Genomic DNA, 10,946 nt, shown 5'->3' with positions numbered 1-10,946 from the left:
CCGCGGTGTACGGGTATACGCCACAGGTGAGTGACAGTTTATATCTACCCAGGAACGGCGAGAACAGACATTGGTAACTTAAATTCTAGAGCGTTAAGGAAAACCAACATCGGCAGCGTTGACTCAACGAATGGAAAGAATGAAAAGAGGATCCCAGCAGGAATCGAACCCAAGCATTCCGCGTGGCAATCAGGTGTTCTACCACTGAGCCACGCACGGTCTATAAACTGGTTTGGAAAAACAGCCTACGCAGGCGTAATAGCGGTGCAACGTCAATTGTGGTTGTGGTGCTGGCTATCTAATTTTACAAGAAAACAATAAACACTACATGATACTCCTACGATGTGTACTCATACGACACAGGCGTCATATCAGATTAACGTCTGTAGTTCCAGTGTTGGCTCCGCTTTTATAGCAGTCTAATAAACATTACGTTTGTATTTCTATGATTCAGCAAGCTATATTGAAGCATTGCTTGACCCCGGAGGAACAAATGAACGAAAGTTACATATGATATGCACATCACCGCACCGTCAAGTGCACTTAGTCCGCCAGAACGACGCCGTGTCCTCTTCACTTCTTACGAGGCTGGGCGATGGCCTCATGCTCACCGAGGATAATGCCAGATTGATTGACAGCCGCTTTGTAGACTAGGCTACGTAGGCCACATACGCCCAGGTAGTCTACGAATACGACAAACATCATCCACAGATCACAAGGATAAGCATTTTAGATGCGAAGCATCTTATGGCGGAGTTCAAACCGGTGGTGGTGGTGGTGGTGGTGTGCGGCGTGACCACCCTTACTGCGCATGCGCAAACCCTGTCCACACACGCCCTCACCCCCCTCTCCCCTACCCCTCTCCCTCTCCACTCCCCCTCTCAACTTCCCCTCTCCGCTTCCCCTTTCTCCTCTCCCCTTTCCTCCTCTCCTCTCCTCTCCACTCCCTCTCTCCCCTCCCCTCAGAAACGCGGGCTCGACATGCCGAAAGGCTGCTTCGCATCGCCTCATGGTCCCTTTTAGCGGAAGATGGTGTGATTTTTTTGTGGATCAGAGGTGAGTAGTAGGGTTAGCCCAATGTCTGTGGCATTTACATTTCTACCCGTGGACGACTTCCTCATTTATTGTGGACCAATGGTGAGTAATGCGGCTTGCCCTATTTCTGTGGAACATACGCTTCTGCTCGCTAACAAACGTAATGAACCAGCCATATACGGCTTCGTTGGGAATAACACGCTGTGGAACGGAAATAAATAACGATGGAGTCGGTGAAGAGTGGAGCGCAAGATTTAAAGAGAAAACAATGAACACGTGATTAGCTACCTCCCACTGTGCGTGCAACGCTTCACCCAAAAGGACAGTGCCATCTGCAATGAAGACAATGACTGTTTAGTTCTTGTAAATACCTATTTAAAAAGAAGTATATATGTCATGAGGTTGCTGCACTCTAAGAAAAAAAATAGTCCTTTGACGCCTTTCGGGTAGTCCTGACTTGCCAAGTATATGACTCTCTTTAAAGAGGCACGCTAACTCTCTCTGGGGGGTCATTATAAACTCTTCGGAGAGTCGTGTGACTCACAAGAGAGTTAACGTGCCTCCTTAAAGGGCCCCTCACCAGGTTTGACAATTTTGAGCTGACGAGCGCAATGCATGCACTGGGCGTTCACGATTACGTCTGCCAAAATTTGCAACGCTACGCGCCACGTAAATTGGTCAAATTTCAAGCTGAACGCCGCTTGCCCTTCTTCTCGCGGCCGCGCGCCCAGAGAATGAGGGGATGACGTACATGAGAGAATGGCCCTACGTAGATGGTAGTGCTGTGACGTCGCTCCTCTACGTAGACGACTGTGCTCTGACGTCGCTAACAGTAGCACGTGACACTGCGGTAATTATTTGACACGACGTGTAGTTGGTGTAATTTGTTGCTTGATTGGATAAATAAAACTTGAGAGCAATAATAAAACACACAAACGGAATGTGTGCGTTTTCTGTTTTAATTTTTACTGCGACTCGCAGCGAGATTCGAGACTAATCTACCACCGTTTCGCACGCGTTCGTGTTCTCGCGCTTTGCGCATCGTGCAGACGCCACCCTTTACAACGAAACTAATTTTCTACCGCGTTCCAGCGCTCATTAGGCTCATTTATCCTCCCGCGTCTAACTAGATGTTCATGCGGCACACCGCTAGTCTCGCGTCCGTAAAAATGTTGCAGCTTTCGTACTCAGTAATAGGTTGAAAAGCCAAGTGATCGGCGAGGGTGCATTCGGCATAGCTTGCAGAGATGAAGCTCAAAGAACGCCGCCACAACACCGCTCGCGTCTCGGGGGCTCGGGCTGGTTCGGGCACGTCATGCGCTCGTGACATTTTGTGCGCATGACGTGTTCACGCGTATGCGTTATGTGATCCTCCTGCTCGCGTGCCGAAGAGGGCAGGGAAGGGATTTGGCTTGCGAAGGCTACGCGGGGCGAGCGGCAAGGGTTTGCAGCTCGCCTCCTCGCATCAAGGTTTCGCGCCGCTACAAATTATTGTTTTTCTCAGCTTCTAACCGACCGATTAGAAATATTCTTGTGGCATAATGCTCTTAATTGGGCTCGCAACAACTTGCAATGTCTAACTAAAATTCGTTAGGTCACCTGGTGAGGGGCCCTTTAAAGAGAGTCATATACGTGGCAGGTAATGACCACCCGAAAGGAGCCACACATACTCTTTTTTTTTCTTAGAGTGTGGGAGGGGCACATTTTTTAGCTTATTTCGCAGTTTCTTTTTCCTTTTTAAAAGCAAGAAACAAACAATGAAAATACAAAGGCAAGGAACAAAAAGCTGCACGACAGCTGCTTGACGGGGTTAATTCCCCCTTGGTTTGACAAACAGTAGTATGTAGGATTTATACAAATAGAAAAGAAACTACAATACGTATTGATATTCTACACACGTCTATCTATACATATATATACAACATCTGTACATATCCCCATCTATATACTAGGTACGCATAAATATTAGCATCTATTCAGATCTATTCACATACGCCATTTGCACCTCCACAGAAATATAACTAAAAATACAGTTATGTACACGCATAAAAACCTTATCAATTCAAATATGATGTTGATGAGCTAAGTGCTAATAAGGATTTACTATCAAATATTGGCATTGCTCGGCGGAACAAAAGTAAAGAAAAAATAAAGCAAAGTGTACGAAAGGGGGGAAAACAAGGAAAAGATGCGAAACATAGCTGCGTGATCGGCAAACATAATTCATAAAAATGTACCAAAAACATCGCTGCCAACACTGACCTCCTAGTGGAGACACCTAGCAGGACACGGTACCCATGACGTCAACTACGCTACTTTCACGGTGAGCGAAGCCAAAGCTGGCCACATCAATCCTCCCGAGCGCAAAGGCGCCAAAGCACGAACGTCATGGCTCGACCACCAGCAAAGATGCCGGCTCCTGCGAAGCAGCACAGTAGTCGAAATGAACGGTACGTATTGAACGGTACGAAACTGAATGGTACGAAAAGAACGGTACGAAAAGATCGGTACGTGTGTGTCGTTGGCAGACTACGACCAGCCTTCTGGATCGTTCTGCACCGGCTTCACTCGGGGCTTCGACATGTACAAACAAAATGTTTTCTTCTCGTGTTGATAGCTTTGTCATAATAATTAAGAATATTTTATTGGGAACAATTCATTTCACGCCATCTATGCTTGGTTTACCATTTTAAAATGCAAAAAAAAAACAATCTATACGTGACAAGACGCTATGACACTGCGAGCGCCTGTGACCTACGTGCGGCTTCCGTTTGGGCATTCTTATAGTGAACTAGAACATAAGTTGGTTCTAGTTCAATATAGGCATTCTGCTTGGGTACCAAACCCCGCGCGTACTCGAGCTCTTGGGGCCCCGAGCGCTTGCGTACCCAGCAATAAAACTCTATTACAGGGAGAGAGCAGAGCGAAGGAGAGTGGCGGAGAGCGGCAGGGAAGCAGGTTGGAGCCTGGCGTGGGAGAGAGTAAAGCCTAGTAAAGCGAAGTGTGCTGAGGCAAGGAGCCAGGAACCAGGAGGGAGGCGAGCGTTAAGCGAGAACTCCGCTCAGCGAACTGGAGAGGAGGAAGGAACGTAGGAGGAGGAGGAGAGGAGAAGTGGAGAGGAGGCGAAGAAGAAATAATTAAAACGAAATAACGTTTCTTGCGCAGGCGGGATTCGAACCCGGACACCCACGGTCCGAAGGCGAGCGTCGTAACCACTCGGCTACCCAGGCACGGTAGCAGAAGAAGCATTTATGGGAACCAAATGATTGAGTTGCTGTGGGCGCGCGAAGGAGAAAAAGATGAAGAGAAAAATAGATAGAGAGAAAGAGATGGATAGTGTTATACGACGTGAAGCTGGCAGCTAACTGTTTTATATCCAATCTCGCGTAACTACAAAACGCTGGTGTAAGAGAATACGGCCGCTTCAGGGAGAGATGCTGTTCGCATAGTCACTTCGCGTTGAGAGCGCAACACGTAGAAGGGTATACGAGCCACCCGCTGTGATGGCTGTCGAGATAGCGCGCGCCATCAACCGCGACCGCGCTCTTAGATTCAAAGTTCAAAGTTGCTGCTCGCGTGACTCCCCCCACCCCCTCCCTCGCATGTTTTCAGGCTCGCTAAAGACGGGCGGGGCGTTTCCTGTCTGCTTCGACGGCAGGCCTCCCGAGCAGTGTGATGTTATCGCATGCACCCTCCGAGCGACTGAAATGGGCCGGCTCGTTTGATCTCTGGTTCGGCCGCGTTCGTCGCCCCCGCTCGCGCGCTTTTACCCGCGGTAGAACATATGATGCGCGGGGGGATCATATCAATTTGGACTTCATACGGGAGGGTCATGACGGCGACGGCGACAGCGACGGCAAAAATCCGTCGAGACTGTCCATATAATTGCTATCGCAATAAAAGTTGCAACACATAGCAAAACAGCAACAGCCGGGACTACCTAGGTGCCCATCAGTTCCGCTGTCTCTTTAGCATTGCGCCTCCAGTGCTACGCTAATTTTTTCGTTGGCTTTCAACTTTTTTGCCACAATACTAATCATTAGGCTGTATATCGTTCGCAAACCACAGAAATTACGTGTTTCTCACATATATGATGAGGTAGTCTAGGCGCGCGAGGTTCTGCGACATAAATGCCAAAGGCAGATATACTCTCTAGTAAAGGATGTTCAATTTTAATGGTGACATGCGCTGCTCATATGAAACGCTTTCATTGTCCTGTCAACTACCACGTTCGTCCTTAATCGATGACGTTCGTGTAAAATAAATAAAGGGTGCCTCTGTATGGCGTCAACAACTGAATAAAGGACAGGGTGACCTATCGCGCATTACATCAATGAGAGGTCAGAATAAACACCTTCCTGAGAACGTTCTCACTGCTTAGACGTTAACGAGCCACGAGGTAAGCTGTCTTAACCTTTTGCTTCCGCATTTAGGGACCTAAAGATTGGGCTATTGGTTTTGCATTGTTTAAAAAATAACCGTGCGACCTTATTCGAAGAAGACAGCATCGAAAAATATAGACAAGCACTGAGTCGCATATAACTTAAGGGCTGAATCGCGCAAACGAGACAGGGGCTAAAAGAAGAGACGACAACACACAGAGCTCAAACTACCAACAAAAGTTTATTTCCTGAGCACATAGTTTTTATGCACCACTCTTGCGCCACCAGGTGATTACAACAATCAACAACCAACAAGCACAACTGACAGCCACTCGCATATAACATTGCTTATTGCAAGTGAAAATAAAAAACTCGAGGAGCCATTCCACTTTGAGAAAGGTGGATGATCAGCGAAGGTGATCAGAGGTGAACTCACGAGACAGAGGTGACTGAGAATTTCGAGCCATGGTCGATTACACACCCTGTAAATAAATCCGAAATGTCTCTCCAGAAAGTCCCTCTTGAATTAAGTCTTCATTTTTTTATGGATCGGAGGTGAGTAGTAGGGTTAGCCCAATGTCTGTGGCATATACATTTCTACCCGTTTCCATACATTCTATGCTACAGCTGTACCGGGCATTGTTTAGTGGGTTCCTGCGATACAGCCTACCTGCAATGTCCAATACCCGCAAAACTAACCATCGTATGATACAAAGCATTCAAGCTCAGGCTGTTAGGATATGTCTTGGTTTACCACGCTGCTCTTCAACAGCTGAAACCATCGCCATTGCTCAGGAGTACTCAATCACGACACACATCACCGTTGAGACCATGCGCACTTACCTCAGGCAATATGCCAGGAACCCTTCCCACCACCTGGCAAGCCTCGCTGCTGAAAGGCCCGGACGAGATTTAGTGCAACTATCCATGCCCATCGCGCATCGTTTACATCAGGGTATGCGCCTGCGGAGAAGCAGGTGTTTCCTCCGTGGTGCTTGTACCTTCCCAAAGTACGCCTAACAATTCCAGGACTGCAGAAGAAATCGGCTTTACCTGCCCCAGCACTAAAACTAAAACAAACGTGGGTCGACCACGGTGTCCAGTTCCGGTAGTGCGGTGGCCATACCAGCACGAGAAATAACCCTAAGACTCAAAATATCCCATGCGACTACATCTACGGCGGCAGAACTTACGGCTCTGCGTTGTGCACTAGAGTACATCGATTCGGAGAGACCGAGCAAATGGGCTGTTTTTTCCGACTCGAAACCGGCGTTACAGTGCCTGCAGTCAGCTCTCCGACACGGATGCCACGAACAGCTTACGTACGAAATTCTGAAGATTCATCACCGCGTCAAAGAAAAAGGCCACGAGGTTGACTTTCAGTGGCTACCTGGTCATTGCGGGATCAGTGGCAATGTTTACGCAGACAATGCTACTCACACATCCCATCAAGAAGAGACCATCGTTCCGATTCCTCTTTCTAGGACAAACGCTGCAAGGCAGCTTCGTCACCTGGCACGTAATCTCTGTTTGGCGGAGTGGAACATGCCAAGTATAAGACGTACAAGATTCCACCACATAAACCCTACGCTGGAACTCCGACCTCCATCCGGACTTCGTCAACGTGAAGCTTCGCTTCTTTGTCGGCTTTGGTTAGGAGTTGCCTTCACGAAGGCATACACAACATTAATTGGAGTGACCGACTGTGCGGCATGCGAGGTCTGCAGTACTGAGGAAGACATCGATCATCTGCTATGCCGCTGCCCTCGATTTGCCTCTGAAAGACGAACTCTTTCTGATGCAATGCGACGATTGGACGATCGGCCGCTCTCCGTGCAGATGCTGCTGGAGCACCGTTCCCATCGCTCGGCGGCTCACAAGGCAGTTGACTACGGGCATTTGTGAACGCCTGTGACTGTTGTACAGTGCCACCACCACATACGTGTAATCTCATTTGTTGATCACTTCCTTTTTTTCTCGCTCCCCCCCCCCTCTCTCTCTCTCTCTCTCTTTGTCTCTCCCATATTTCCACTCCCCTTCCCTTTCCCCCGGTGTAGGGTAGCCAACCGGACTGCTGTCTAGTAAACCTCTCTGCCTTCTCCCTTTTGTGTTCCTTCCTTCCTTTCTACCCGTGGACGACTTACTCATTTATTGTGGACCAATGGTGAGTAATGCGGCTTGACCTATTTCTGTAGAACATACGCGTCTGCTCGCTAACAAACGTAATGTCCCAGCCATATACGGCTTCGTTGGGAAAAAACCGCTGTGGAACGGAAATAAATAACGATGGTGTCGGTGAAGAGTGGAGCGCAAGATTTAAAGAGAAAATAATGAACACGTGATTTACAACCTCCTACTGTGCGTGCAACGCTTCACCCAAAAGGACAGTGCCCTCTGCAATGAAGACAATGACTGTTTACTTCTTGTAAATAGCTACTCAAATAGAAGTATATACGTCATGAGGTTGCTGGGAGGGGCACATTTCGAGCTTATTTCGCATTTTCTTTTTCCTTTTTTAAAGCAAAACACGTGATTTGCTAACTCCTACAGTGCGTGCAACGCTTCACCCAAAATGACAGTGCCATCTGCAATAAAGACAATGACTGTTTACTTCTTTTAAATAGCTATTTAAGTATATATGTCATGAGGTTGCTGGGAGAGGCACATTTCGAGCTTATTTCGAATTTTCTGTTTCCTTTTTTAAAGCAAAACACGTGATTTGCTACCTCCTACTGTGCGCGCAACGCTTCACCCAAAAGAACAGTACCATCTGCAATAAAGACAGTGACAGTTTACTTCTTGTAAATACCTATTTAAAAGAAGTATTTATGTCATGAGGTTGCTGGGAGGGGCTCAACAAAGTGAACACCTGGTACCCGCAAAACACCTGTAAGGTGTTGTGCGGGTACCAGGTGTTCACTTTGTTGATGCTGTGGCTTATGACGATAACGAATGATGGCGGACCCCTTTGTAATGGGTTGGAAGCATTCAACAACCCACTAGTTGCGCAATTCGCATTGTGTGACGCCTGGTTACAGAATTCGCGTTGTGCGACGCCCTGGTTGTTATTTTACTCTTCTATCACACTACGTTACATATGTTAATGTGGTTTCTTCCCGGCATGAAGCCTGTATAGGGTCTTTTTTGCAACGCAGTTTCAAGCACCGCCATGGCTCCGAGGTAGAATACTGGGCTCCCACGTAGAGGGTCGAGGTTCAAACCTTGTTTCATCCCGAATATTTTTTCTGATTAGTTTTTTCTTTCTTATTTCGCGCGATAGTGGTTGCATACACCGGCAGCGGCGGCGGACACGAGTACGGCTCCAAAAACGGCCTTGTTGTGATATCATAACAGCTTTCGCTGTAATGATACCTTATGTGCAGTAACATTCGCATCTAATCTTACGAGAAGTTTCATACATATCGCATCTGCTACAAGAGAGACTTCTCGTGGTCGCGTGTTACTCCCGGAGTGTAAGCGTAAACACTCAATGTCCTTGTTAACACCACGTATTGCTTCACAAATAAGCTACCCTGTAGACATGTGGTGGATTTAGGAATGGCAGACACACTTTATTTTTGCAAAACATAATGTATAAATTGCTTTATTTCTGGATAGTTATTGGTCTCGAGTCTTACTCAGCGTATACTGAGTAACCTGGGTGTTCAAAACGTCGATAAGTGCAGCGTTTTTTCATCCCCTTTTTGATGTTTATGACGTCAGGAGTGTGATATTAACTGGCATTTCTGTGTTTACATTATGCTATCTTGTTCCGGTGTGTGCGTCAGTCTGATTTGATACTTGTTTTATTGTAGTGTAGCCTGCTGGAAATGTCTAGCTTGAATTTGGCGTCTATATTCTTAGACTTTTAGTGACCTATACGGTCACCACAAGTTTGGATTTTCATAGTGCGTCATTTCTATTAGAGCTAGATATGATTTACATCCTTCACAAATTTATGGCGACATCAAATGGATTCCGAGTTATCGTTCCGTCGTCTTGAACTTCGGCACATCAACTGCCCATAGATTTGGTTTCCTAACAACATGTTCTGCACTCTTAGAAACAAGGTCGGTATATTCACTAACTAAATACTAACCATTTAAATGTGAACATATTCGACAGAGATCTGTCTGGCTGGGTGAAAATTCATACGAAAAAATAATAAACTCCTCAGCCACTTATAGTCCAATGTTGCTAAAGTTAAAATTTAAGAACTATAAACTGACCCGACGTTTCGGGTCAGTTTTTCCTCAGGGGTGACTGTTCGGCCGGCTCTTCTTCTTCTGTGGTTATTAAGGAAAGGAAAAAGGCACCTAATTTCTGTCTACCTATAGGCGACACGGCGCAGTGCCTTGTAGGGGTGGGGGTAAGGAGGGAATAAAAGAATAGTAGGAAAATAGAGAGAAAAGTGATAGGAGCACATCCATCCAACGAAGAGAAAAGAGGACAGGAAAGATGGGGAAACGGTCACGGGAGTTCAGGGACGGGTCCGCGAAACACAGCTAGAGGCACGGTGCACAACATCGGCGAAGCGGCGAAGGCCCCGTCGATGAGCGGCGCACGGCATAGCGGGCGAGGAGTCTGTCACGGGGCGCCGATCAGCGAGAGGTACGAGGAGTAATCCAGGACATCGCGGCCGGCACGTCCGTCTTGCTTGAAATCCAGCGAGCGACTCGTTCGGCCGGCTCCGAAGCTAGCGACTTTTTTTTTTTTTTTTTTTGGTGGTGTCCCCCTCTCCATCGTCCTTCTTTACGCCGTTCTTGTTGCTGAGGTGTTTTTTCCACTGGTTCCGTAGACCGTGCACGTACACACTCGGTAAGGTTCCATTTGAGCGGTTAACATTTCCAGGTGTTGTTTGGATATGCCAGGACTCTTAAGAACTGTCTTTTTGTGTGGCTGCCTTCCGTGTCGATGACCCGGGCGTCGTCAAAATGACGCGATGGTCCATCTTTTCGCTGTGTTCTGTGAGAGGGTTTCGCGCAGCGTTGAAGCTACACACGTCGTTTCGACGTTGCCGTATTCTTTCGGGGAAGTTTTTTGTCTCACCGATGCAAGGGTGTCACAGTCCGTGCATGGAACCGCGTAGACTAACCCCGGGAATCTTTCTTTTGGCAACCGCTCTTTTGACGTGGCAAGAGTCGCCCGATTGTTGAAACGGGTTTGTGTGCCACCTGGATGCCCTCTTTCCCTAGCACCTTGGACAGTTGCTCGCTGATTCCCGGAACGTATGGGACCGAGATGCGGTAGGAACGTTTGGGGGAGGCTTCATTGTTAGCCTTTGTTGTCACCCTTTGCAGAAGAATGCAGGTGGGGGGCGCTTTTCTGGCCGTCACGTCCGATGGCGTAATCGGCGAATAAAGCTCTTCGAGTTCCCATTGTCCAGGAGGTCCGATGGTGATCGCTTTTTCTTCTTTTCTCCATATTTCTTTGGAGCTGCAGATGGCCCCTGCGCGATACCACTTTAGCAACTTTGGTCTATAAGTGGCTGGAGAGTTTATTATTTTTTCGTATAAATACTAACCGTTT

This window comes from Rhipicephalus sanguineus, chromosome 4, assembly GCF_013339695.2.
Source record: "Rhipicephalus sanguineus isolate Rsan-2018 chromosome 4, BIME_Rsan_1.4, whole genome shotgun sequence".
In the NCBI taxonomy this organism is placed as follows: Eukaryota; Metazoa; Arthropoda; class Arachnida; order Ixodida; family Ixodidae; genus Rhipicephalus; species Rhipicephalus sanguineus.
The sequence above is the reverse complement of the archived record's forward strand: the minus strand, read 5'-3'. Positions refer to the sequence as shown.